This window comes from Pezoporus occidentalis, unplaced genomic scaffold, assembly GCF_034315485.1.
Source record: "Pezoporus occidentalis ecotype Australia unplaced genomic scaffold, CSIRO_AGI_Poc_V1 ctg4, whole genome shotgun sequence".
NCBI lineage: Eukaryota > Metazoa > Chordata > Aves > Psittaciformes > Psittacidae > Pezoporus > Pezoporus occidentalis.
In genome coordinates this window covers 22,607,553-22,619,758 of record NW_026915724.1, presented here as the reverse complement: position 1 = coordinate 22,619,758, position 12,206 = coordinate 22,607,553, and the positions used below count along the sequence as shown (strand labels likewise).

The 12,206-nt window shown below is 42.3% G+C and overlaps 1 long non-coding RNA gene across 1 annotated transcript; it reads right to left on the bottom strand.

Annotated features, from left to right (window-relative positions):
* Positions 1-3,752: 3,752 nt before the first annotated feature.
* LOC134171163 (uncharacterized) lies at positions 3,753-12,179 on the bottom strand. Its single transcript, XR_009967525.1, has 3 exons — positions 9,928-12,179; positions 5,372-5,391; positions 3,753-3,822 (listed from the first exon to the last, which is right to left on the bottom strand). It is a non-coding gene; the product is annotated as an uncharacterized LOC134171163 (long non-coding RNA).
* Between the last annotated feature and the right edge of the window lie 27 nt (positions 12,180-12,206).

Below are 12,206 nucleotides of genomic sequence, written 5' to 3'. Positions count from 1 at the left end.
CAAGCTGAAGGGTTGTTTCAGTAGCACTTAACTGGCCACAGAGCCTTGGTGCTACCGACAGATCTGCAAGCCAAGCGGTTGTCAGAAATCATCTGTTTTCAGCTTTCGCTGACCTTAAAGATATAAGGAAATTTCTTTGCTCATGCTGGGCCACTGGGTGCTTGTGCATATTCCTCATAGGGACAGGCTGATTCAAAGGCTGGGCACATCAAGCAACTTTCAGTATACACAAATAGCATGTACATGGAAACCATACAAACAAAAAATGCAAAATATTTAAGGATTTTGGCATAAACCCCACACCTAAATACAATATGGTCCCCTCAGCGGCATGTTCATAAGCATGCTCCAGAGGCTGAAGCTCATGCAAAGCAAACCTCTAGCTCAGGCTGTGGGCTTGTGATCAATATTGCACGAGGAGTCGTAGGACTCTTTGCCATTGCTCCCCCCACAACAAATGCTGCCCTCGGCTCAGTCTGGTTCCAGTTTAGAAAGCAGCAATATTTGGTGAGTCAAAGTGACCTCAACTTCATTGAAACTCTCTGCTTGCTATTAAACAGCCAGCAGGGATTTACAGGAATAGCAGGAACCAGATGGGAAAGCACCAGGACTGGGGACAGTGAAGCTACAGATCCAAAGGTCATTACTGCTCCATAGGGAATGTCTGAGCCACATGTGTGCTAGTCCAGCCCCTGGGCTAAATAGTGGCCGCAGAGCTCGGCGCCCTGGGGAGAAAATCCACTTTACTTCCCAGATTACAGGCGGCTCCAGCCCTCCCCTGGCTACATCTGCTGTGATGGGCATTTAACCAGCAAAAGCACCTGGAAGTCAGGCTGTGCATGTTTGTTTTTATGAGGAGGGGTGAGGGGTTAAGCAGCAAAGCAGAGATGGAAAAGCAGATGACAAGCCAATTCTGTGGCCCCATCCCACTCTCCTGGTGCCTGTCTGGCAGTGAGAGCTGCCACCTCCCCACAAAGCCCAGGCAGCTGCTCACCCACAGGTCCCAGTCCCTCCAAGCTGCCCACAAGATGTATGTCAGGGCCAGGGAAAGGGCACAGCAGCAGTGGTCACCCTGGCAGAATGGCTTTTTAGAAAGGATGGGAAAATCAGACTGTTAATTTGCACTGCTGCTTTCTTTGCTGTTAAGTAGGGCAGATTTGGGCATTTTCCAGGGGAACATTTTCCAAGTGGTCCCACTGCCAAACGTCTATTACACAAGTAAGACCAAGCACCAGGCAGACAGCACAGGGATGGGTTTCACACCTTGCTGCCCCAGGGGCTGAAGCTGTGGACCACTTTGTCCACAAGCCCAGGGCCTCCCACCACCTGCTGTTACCCAGCCACCACATGCCACCCCCAGCTCCCAGTGCTCCACTCAAGCCAGCATGAGGGGGACCAGCAGATGGATTTATCTGTACAAACAGGTTACACTCTTTTGCAATGATGTCACCTGACTACAACAGTGGCCGTTAAAACAACACCGAAAGCTGTTTCCATACTTTCTTGCTGCCTTTCCTTCTCCACCACCAGTTATCCTCTCTGCCAAAGCATACATCCAAATGTGTGCAAATGATGAAACAGCTGGCGCCCGGCAAAGAGCTAGCCCTCAAGGGCAAACTGACCCTGATAAGGAATGCTGGGAAATCCCAAGATATATCTTAGAAAGTAGCCTTGAAGCAGGATTTGGTGCCACAGCCTCTGTTGATCCTTAGATGTTATAGCCCATTCGAGCAGGATGAGTATCAGCACAGGGGGTGGCAGACCTTTGTCATGCAGCAGGAATGTTAACATCCTCCAGATTTAAACGGCGCCATCTGAAGAGCAGTTAATGTTCTGAACTTAATTTTTCATGTGTACATCATGAGGTCCTAATAAAAATGTTGAAGAACTGTCTTTGTTGTCCTCTGATCCCAACAGGACGCCCTTCTCCCATGGCATTTCTCATCATTGTTGTTGTCTGTAGACACCAAGGTTGTTGTTAAGGTTATGGTACCAGCTTCACCAAGTGAAAAGCATATTTTAAAATGAGGAAAAAGAAAAAGAAAAAGACAGAACAAAACCCAAAAACAAAACCAGAGAGAAGACTGGGGGGAGGAAAGGGGGGGAGAACCAGAAATGTGCCAGGAAGCAGTATAAAAAGAAGCAAGGACTTTTGATGTTTTTTTTCCCTCCTCCTTCATTCTTGGGTGAATTATAGGGCGTAGCATAGTATTTTCAAAGCATCTCTTACAAACTTTATTTAGTTCAGTGATTCACATTTCCCGAGCAAGGTTAACCAAAGGGAGGAATGTTTCTCCCCTTGCCCCAGGCTGTTCCCCAACTTTCAGCTAAACTGTATCACATTGTTAAAAATAATTGTCAGAAAGGAACCTTTCCTGAACTCCTCCAAAGGCATTGTTTTTCCCAACAATGCGCAGGACGGTTCATTACTCATTCATTTTACAGATTGATTTTAAAGTACCTCACACAATAAGAAGCCTCAAACTTGGATAAAACAGATGCACATAGTTAAGACTGAGAACTTCACGGTCATTGCCCACCAGAGCTTATCATCTTATTCCTAACGCAGAACCCCAGTGTCAAAAAGCAAAAAGTTATGCATATAGTTAGTTGACTTTCTCCTAGACAAAGTTTAGAGCTCCCGGGTAAAAACTGGAGCTGAGATCAGAAGTGCAAAAGACGATACCAGAGCTTATCTGGGACTTCTAGGCATACACGTAACACCGCCTGAATCTACATGCTCCAGCAGCCCACCTGAACGGCATAGGCTGCAAAGCTGATGCTGTGCTTGGGAAACACCTCCCTGTGACCACCAGGACCATAAAAGTGCCAGAGCACTGAACCCTCACATCAGCTGGCAGGATTTATTTCTTCTATTTCCCATGTAATGCCTTACACTGCACTTTCTGTACAGTACTTGCTGCTGGACTCCCAGCTCATGATCCCAGCTGACGCCAGAATTCTCGCAAGAGGGCTTGCAACCATTGACTTCATCAGTTCAGTCCAGCCTCTGCCCTTTTCACCCCTTCTGGCTACACATTAGAGGGAACAGCAGCAGCTGTAACAGGGCTGTGAACAGGAGAGTGAATATATGGAGGAACAGGAACAGGAGCAGACTGATCCAGGAGACTGAACATATGTATAGAAGTTTTGGGAAGCCAGAAACTCAGTTAAAGCAACAAAAAGCTGAGCGCGTAGGGCATGACAAGGAAAGCAGTCAAGTCAATAACAGAAAACGGTTTGAGAAATCCAGTCTCCTTTAAAGGATATCTAAATACTCTAAAAAAAAAAAAAAAACCAAAACAAAAAAAAAAAAAATAGTAACATCAGCATAGGAAAAAAATTTTACCCTTTCCTGCTTCCTTTTCACTGACTCAAAGAGAAGCTTCTGCTGTCTTCACAAGAAACAACTATAAGGTCAGATTTGTTTGAAGGGAGAGGAGAGCCTCTGGTTTCTTTCCAAAAAGCCATCTATTTTGGATTCACAAAAGGTCAGGAAGAATAAATTGCAATGGATACTCTTCCTGTGTAGCCGAAGATATTTCCAAGCAGAAACATGACGTTGTAAAGAAATAAACAAGTAAGTATAAGGAGGCTGAAGAGAACCCCAACCCGCAAACATTTCTGACTGCAGAATGGTATCACTCTCACATACGCTCATGGATTAAAATTACTTTTAATTGAGGGTTGAGGGGGAAAGGGCAGAAATGGTAGCTGTGACTTAGATAAGCATAGAGGCTTACTTTTGGGAGATAGTTACACATCAGAAGAAACATCCCAGCACTGAATGAAACCCTGAGAGCATAGCTTAGTCTTGATCATCTGTTGCAATTTGTTATACAACAAAGGAAATTTTCATCATCCATAAAACCCATAACTTTTCTGGAAAATGCTGAATGCACACAGTAATCTGTGCAGTCTGCTGCCTAGGGTAAATGACGTTTATTTAGGTCCTTCACACCTGATCTGCATGCTCTAACAGCAACATGTTTTGTTGTCTGGATGCTTTCATTCCCACATGGCTTCCTTCAAGTAGGTACATGTAGCTCCATTTCACCAAGTGATGGAGAAAAAAGCGAAGGATACCTGGGGGACACTGCTTAGATTGTAAACCAGAAATATTAGGCTTCTTTTTGTAGGCTTAATCCGCTACTCGTTGTTTAGAATATTCTGCAGCCAACAAAAATTAATGTGACACACAGTACTACAAAGGGCAAGTAATACTGGATAGACTTATATTATTGCCTACTGCTACCCCTAGTACTAAGCCAGCCTACCAGGACCTGGAAACAGCATTGCTGTGTCTCCAGAGAACATTGTCTATTTACTTGTGCCTAACATTGAGCTGTTTTTTGATTTGGGCCAACACAGTCTCTAAAAAGCCCTGGAAGATCCTACATTTATGGGGGATGTCTACTGGGTGCCTGAAAAGTGGTCTGTGTCCAAAGAGGCCAAAGCCCCCCTGATACAAGTGCTGGGAAATGGAAACAGGCTTTCTAGTTTATCCTTACACAGATCTCAACACCAGGCATCATGGTCACAGAGCTGTAATTTCCTTCATCCTAGTGCCATACCAAAGCAATAACAACTGTCTTGAGTTTCTAGGTAATAAGTTTGCACTTTTCTCTAATTGCCATGATCACTGACAGTTTATGTTAATCAAGTGACACCAACATAAAGTGATGGGCTGCCAGACTAGAAAGCATTTTACCCCCAGCTGTTTCTGACATGTTTGTGTGCACAGCTCAGTTTACCATTAAGAAGGACAAATAATGAGCCATCTCCAATTTGAGGCTGGATCCTTTGAGTAATAAATTGAAAGCCAATGTTTAAACAAAGAGACACAATGACAAATTCAGCTTGACACTCACCAGAAAAAGAGTCATTAGACAGCAGAGGCCAGACAATCTTAATCTTCCTCCTAGGAGCTTTCTGCTGTACTTTAATGAGTATTGAGGGTATCATTCATCTTTGCTCGCCTCAGCTCCCATCAATATAAGGGTCTGAAGAACTCAGGCCATTTACTGGATATAGGTGCATAATGGCTCTACACATGCCTTTTTTTCCCTTGCCAACCACCACACAGACATGCAGCCTGGGATACAGCCCACCAAGCTGCATCAAAGGATGCATTTTGCACACCAGATCCCAGTGTAGGGAAAAGGCTGTGGCACTGCACCAAAACCTGGGGGACAGGATGTGTACTTCAGATCTCTAGTGGAGCCCTTCCATCTCCAATTCACAGGAATCAGCATGATCTAAGGGCTATGGCATCCCAGACCACCACAGGCTCCTCCACCATCGTTTGGGAATGACGGATGTGAAATACCACTGAAGGTTTTCATAAAGCCATCTTGGTTTCTCTACTCACCATAATCCTGGGGCATAATCCTAAAGAATGGAATAGGATTTCAGTGGGTAGTATAATGTTGCCACATGTTTTTTCCTATTGATTTGTAGATAAACTATTAGCATCTGAACTGCTAAATGCTTGGGTACAAATATAATCCTTCACTTTGAAGACTACTTCCTATTTTCTCCACCCCCTGAAGCTTTCTGTCAACACTGATAACTCCCATCTAGGACAGGAAAGCATTAAAAGTGTTTCCACTTAATGGCAATCGTATTATTTTTTAAGAGCTTGTAAAACCCGAACAGCTCTTTTTCCATTACACTCTCCCAGCAAAAGCCAGGAATGTTTCCAGATAGACAAGAAAGAACAGTTATACCCTATGGAAAAAAGTATTTGAAAGGTGGACTCCCCCTAAAGAGAATTCAAAAGCAGATGATGGTTGCATAGAGAAAACAGGGAAACAAAACAAATTAATAATATATATTCTCCTAGAGTTATGGTTCTGCTGCAAAAAATGCAGAAGAGGGTGGGAATTCACAGTGTGTCAACTTAATGGAGTCACACTGATGGAGTAAATGCCTGGTGCGTAACTGAAGGTCTTATTTTAGGATATATTCAGAAGCTTCTTGCTGTCCTAACGTGTAGTTCTTACAGCTTTCCCTTTTCTCCTCTATACTTCAAACTAGGAACCTACAGTCAGCTGCCAGAGTGAATGGAAAACACTTACTCATTCCAGAGCGCGCAGCTGTATGCAAATATTCCTGTTAAAATCCCACTCTCAAATGTAACCTCTCAGCAGTCCTACATGCCAATACATTCAGTCCATTCTAAACTGAAAAAACTAATGAGAAAATGCTCCCACAAGCTGTGTCTGACCCTGAAGTAGGAGAGCTCGGTTAACCACATGAACCTTTAATTTGTAAATGCAGAATCCTCCCTGCCAGATGCTGTTGCTTCCGACAAAACTCATCCTCAAAAGCAGCAAGCATACGCAGCACTGGTGTGCTGCAGGGGCAGGTGACCAGGTTGGTGTTTTACATATTTAAAAAGAAAAGGTTTGGGTTTTTGGTTTTTTTTTTAAATCTTTAGGCATTTTCAGAGCAATAGATGCACAGATTGAGCAATTCCTATTAGGACAATTGCACCTACAACTGTTTGGGTTTTTGTCAGCCTGCCTCACTGCAACACAGCTACAAAGTTCATTCATAGGAACAGGTGAGCAGACAAACCTTGACACTTTTTGGTGAGGAATTCAGGCATATATTTAATTGCAGCTTGTTCTGACTGTTCAGGTGCAGAACAAAAGCATGAGCTGAAGTGCCTTGCATAACTCGGCCACAGAGCACTGTAACAAGCATTATGGGAGCTCAAAGACAAAAGTTCAAATTAAGGTTTTAATTTTAAAAGCCTAACCAGAGATTCGTTTGATGAGAAAATGAGGGCTGCCATGCCTAAATGAGCACATCTGTTCAACTTTATTTTTAACAGGACAAAGGCCCTTTTCTCTGAGGCCAAGATACTACGTCTTTAATCTTTTTCCATATTTCTCATGCTTATCGCATACAGGCTATGGTGTATCGTAAAGATGTCTTTATCACTTTTTCTTTTTGATTAAAGGTTCTGAATGATGCTAGCCAATATCAATAAAAATAATATTATCATCATACAGAACCTTGCAGGGAACACAGCGTTACTTTCACTAGTCCCTCTCACACAGATCATCCAGCATGCTCAGGAAAAAAAACATGAAGAGCAAGGCTTTTCCACTACATTATGTTTGGAGTACCATTCATCTTAGAATGAAAGCCTGGGTGATCTTTGTTTTACATTAATCACACAGTTAAATTGTTCAGATATTAGGCAGGCAGGTTGGGGGATGAGGGAGGGGGAGGAGAGAAAGAGGGGAAAAAAAATATTGGCTCAGAACTTCATCCCAAACAGAAACCAAATGTTAGCCACTTTTGAAGTACTGTAAACTTTTATAATGTTTGAGTCAAAGGGAGCAGAGAAAGAAATTAATCTTACCATTCAATGATCATCAAACGAAAAATCAGCCCAACAGGTAAGCATATATAAATAGAAATATACATTACGGTTGAGATATATCATCCGTGTGAAAGGTGAGTCTATAGCTAACCAAAAAAATTCCCATAAAAGGCATTAATTGCCAAACAGCCAAGTTATTACAGGCAATTGGAATGTATATGGGACACAATGATAATAAGGACATTTTCTTGTCCTAAAATAATTTCCCACAATTGTTATTTCCTTTAATAGTGCTCAGAAGGATTACAAAATCCTAGTTTCATGTCATTCTACAACAGACTAATGTTTTCCCATAAATTATAGCAGATTTCAAGGGAAAACAATTAATGGTAACAGAATCAAAGACATATGAAAGCTTTCTGATTTAAAGTGATATTGCACATTTTAAAATAGCTGGTTTTAATCAGCTTATTCCTAAGGCCATTAAAGGTACTTATTGAAGGTACATTTCCACACACATTGTAGAGAACCTGTGCATTCAAGAAGGTTATAAAATTGTAATTAACAGCGCAATTGTTTGTAAATTGGCTGGACACTCAGTAAAAGAAGATTCTGTAAACAGTCCAAAGGTGACATAACGTGTCCTTCACTCTCATGAGCAACTGCTGGAGAAAAAACACACTATAACAATATTCTTAATAAAAACATCCCCAGCACATGTGAACCATCAGTCCAAAACCATGTCTCAGCTATGGAAGGTGAGCCTTCATCTTTGTGTGAGAATTTTCCTTTCACTAACTTACCCTAATATCTCAGTTTCAACCTTATTAATGCCCTTCACGCAGGTAACAACCAATAAAAGGACTTTGTTCAATATTTTGGCCTGTCAGTTTTACGCACATCCTGAAGTAACTAAAATTAATTTGTGCATGTACATGTCTAGACAGATGACTAAATAAAATGTCCTTGAGTTCATAAAATGTTACAGATTGTTCCTCTATAGAGATTAAAGAAAAAAAGAAAAGATAAAAAGTATAAAGTCAAACAAAAGCCAAGAATTATTCTGATTATGAACACGTTTGAGCAAGACAGAATGAGGCATTTGACCTGCTTTTTTGATCACTTGCTTTCACAAAATATTTCAACCAGGGACCCGAGATGCACACACTGTTGATTTTTTGAGCAGTTACAAATCAAAACATGTGTGAAGCTGAAGCGCAATCAGTTGTGTTGAGGTTAATAAAATGTCCTGGACTGGAATCCCTTCAACATATCTGGTTTGAAGACTTCTGTACATATGTTTGCTTCAACCCTTTTGTGTGACTGACAATGAGCTACAATGCAGAATTCTTCCTTTTACCTCATGATTATTCCTTTAGACACTTCCTGTCCGACACCCTGAAAACCAAACAAGTAGAGTTCATCATCTTCTTGCAAGTGTCCATAGGGCTATGCTTTGGCACCTGCCAAAAGGTTGATTACAAAACTATAGATTTAGATTTCCCAGTTAAATTTTTCACAGTTAACTTTCACGTGGGCAGCAGAAGTGAGCACAACCAGAAGATCTCTCTCTCCAGAGCAATGTTTATTCTGTTTCAGATCCAGCCCAGACCATTCACGGAGGCCCTGGGGTTAGCACAGGGAGTATCCTTATGCTTTTACAACCTCTCTGCCATGAAAGATGAGGAATTCCTCCTTTAACAAGGAAGAGTTGCTTGATTTATAGCCTCTGAAGATACCTTCATGTTAAAGATGTACTTGCAGCTCCAGACAGAAATGAGCTGTTTGGAGCAAGGGGTCAACTTTCTTCAAGAAAGAGACCTGAAGATCTCACAGATCAGATCCACTCCTTATATTTTGAAGGCATGTGTCTCTTAAGAAGCTGACAGACTCTGTAGGTTTTTGGGTGCTCCTAAACATAGAAATAGGAAGTGGTCTCATATTCAGCTGGCCAAGAGGCTTCAGAGAACTGAGATTTCTTCTCAGCTTTGCATCATGAGGTAGACCTTCATCAGTTCTAACTGAAGGATTTCTGTGCTCCAGATACCATGGTATGCTTTTATAAAGAACAAGACGACGCTTCAGAACTTCAGCAGAAGCATCTCTTCCTCCCCAGTAAACATGGCTCTTTGAGAGTCTGTCATTTGAGTGCTGCATGTCCCAGCTGGGCTCCTCACTCGGGACAGTGCCCCCTGTACAGCCTGATTTTCTGATATGAGGGAAGAGAGTAGCTTGAATAGCTGAAGGGGACTTATGGACTGACCATGGGGGATAAATTAAATGAAGAGGGAGGCAAGCAGCTGCAAGAGCCTCTATGTAGATCCTTAGGACTGGGATACTCAGCACTGATGGGGGAAAGGCTCTGGCAGTGAGAAACTCCCTACTGTCAGAAATCAGAGAGTAACCCAAACATGTCATAAGTAGGGCGATGCAATTCCACCCCCCCCCCCCCCCCCCCCCCCCCCCCCCGTGTGCATGAATTTTGGCTAACCCCCTGTGATCTGCTGCAGTAGCCCTGCACAGGCTGTTTACCATATCTGTGCCCCAGTTCACCCTTTTGCTAAACCAGGATAAAATTACTTGCTTACCAATTGCCACAGGAAAGCAGCATCCTAGAAAAATACCAAGATAGGCTTAACCAAGCTTATAAATTACTTTGATATTCCCAGATGAAAGTTCTCTGTAAGTATAAAGTTTTATTATTATTTCAGCTGTTCCCTTTCATAGTACGATTGCCAAAAATAGGCTTTAGAAAAGCCTCAGATTAACCAGAATGCTTTTCTTGTTAATGACTAGCAAAACATCATACTTCTCACATATGAGACACAAGCATTTGATTTCAGTTTAGTGCACCAGCATTTAAGAATGAAAGTAAGTAGTGCTCCATGTCTTGCTCAAACCTGACATAACTTTCTCTCTTAGGAAATATGCTTAGGGACAGTCAGGCTGTGCTTGTTTGCAACTTACAGAATTTCAAATATAATTTATAGAGAGACTAACCTGAGGTCAATGATTATTACCATCTTGAAGAAGTGATTGTAAACCGGGAATAGCTCCCGCTTTAATCATTTCATTTGCTCTACAAAGAAAATAGAAATAGTTTGTAGTGAAAAATGTGTCTTCCAGTGTAAGCATCCAACGTCAAAAGAAATGGTAAGATTAAAAATGATAGCTTTCAGCTGTTGCTCAGTAAGTAGTCAATGTTTCTTCTCTTGTGGAAAGCTGATACTCCCTCTTCAGGGGAATTTAAATGGACAAATTCAGAATGGGAGAGTACAAGACACTTAATGAGACTGCAGCCAGCCCTCTGATTCTCTCTGTAGGAGATGTTTAACATCTTGTTCTCTACCCACAACTGCCACATGTGGGTTGTGCCTGAAGTGGCCATCGTTAATCTATGCTGGAACATGCCATGGGTAAGATTGGTGAAAGGACTTGATTAGATGTATATAGAATGGACTTATCCCAACACCATAGCTAAAATGCAAGGTAAACCAAGAAGGATCAACCAATCTTTAATAAAAAGCAGGAGGAGGAAATTCAGAATAACTTTTGCCATTCTGCCTGGAGAATATCCATGAGCTGTGGTTAGAAACAGAAGAGTTAGGCAACAATTTACTACTGTTTTTCAAAACCACATCAGATGGAAAATCCAGAACTACAGAAATGCTGGGGTCAGTCCTGAACTTCAATATGCCCATATTGGATTAATGCAAATAAGTCTATAGATAGCAGAGCAAAATTTCCTACATATTTTTATAACATGTGATGTGTAAACACCTGAAAAGAACCAAAAAAGGGGAGGTTGCCATTTTCTATTTTGGTTAGGAGAATGGGATTTCTAACACAAAGGCCTTCCTCTGCTTTGAAATGGAGGAGGTGTTTAGTGTGGTGACCTTTCAGTACATTCTCTGCTTGGCTGGTTGGCAACACTATCACTTTCCCACAGTTTAACAAAGCCATTTAAGGGCCAAATTCTAATCTCAGTTGCACTCAGTCTGCACTCTTCCCTTCCCCATCCCATGGGACTGGAAAGAAGATCTGCAATGTACCCAGCTGAGACTGAGGCCAGCTCAACACTGGATATAAGGACCCACACTGGGGTTAGTCAGAGTCCAGACTTAAGACAGCAAAACATGAAACATCCTTCCACCCCTCCTGCTGTCACCGGAGCTTGGGTCGTTTCTTGTAATACAGCGACTCATCAGCAAGCAGCCTGCTCAAAAATACCACGCATGTATTGGGTGCTAAAAGCATCCACTGATTGCAGGATCGGTTGGTTGGCTTTCTTTAAACTATCTCTCATATTGCCTAAACACAAGATACAGACCACAAGCAGCATTGTGTGTTCATGTCTGGTTAGAGCTACCTGCTTATAAAGGATACTTGTTTTGTTGCTGGAGATCAGCATTCGAGATGCACCAGCACATCATGGTTTTCTGTTTGTTGTCAGATCTGGCCTAGCTAAATATGTTGCTCAGTGTGTGATGCAGACAAGTAGCAGCATGTTGGGAAAGGCACCCCGTCTCAAGGAACAGCGCTCTGACCCTGCTCTTCACCATCCCAGAAATGGATTGTGCTGCTCAGGAGGAGAATTGCCAAAGCTCAGATGAGCTGCAGGGGCTGTTAGAAGGGATGGGGCTCTCCTTGTCCAGCTCCTTCAGGGGTTAAGGGCAAAGGCTGGGAAAACTCCCCTACTCCCATGCATGAAAACTGCAGAAGACTTAAGGATGTAACGCGGAGTATTACTGCCCCATGCCTCAGTGTTATGAATAGTCTTAGGGCTATTATATAAATAAATATAAAGCACACTGGCCATGTGCTTGAACATACGAAAAGATCAAAAAAAGCAGTCAACATTCACATT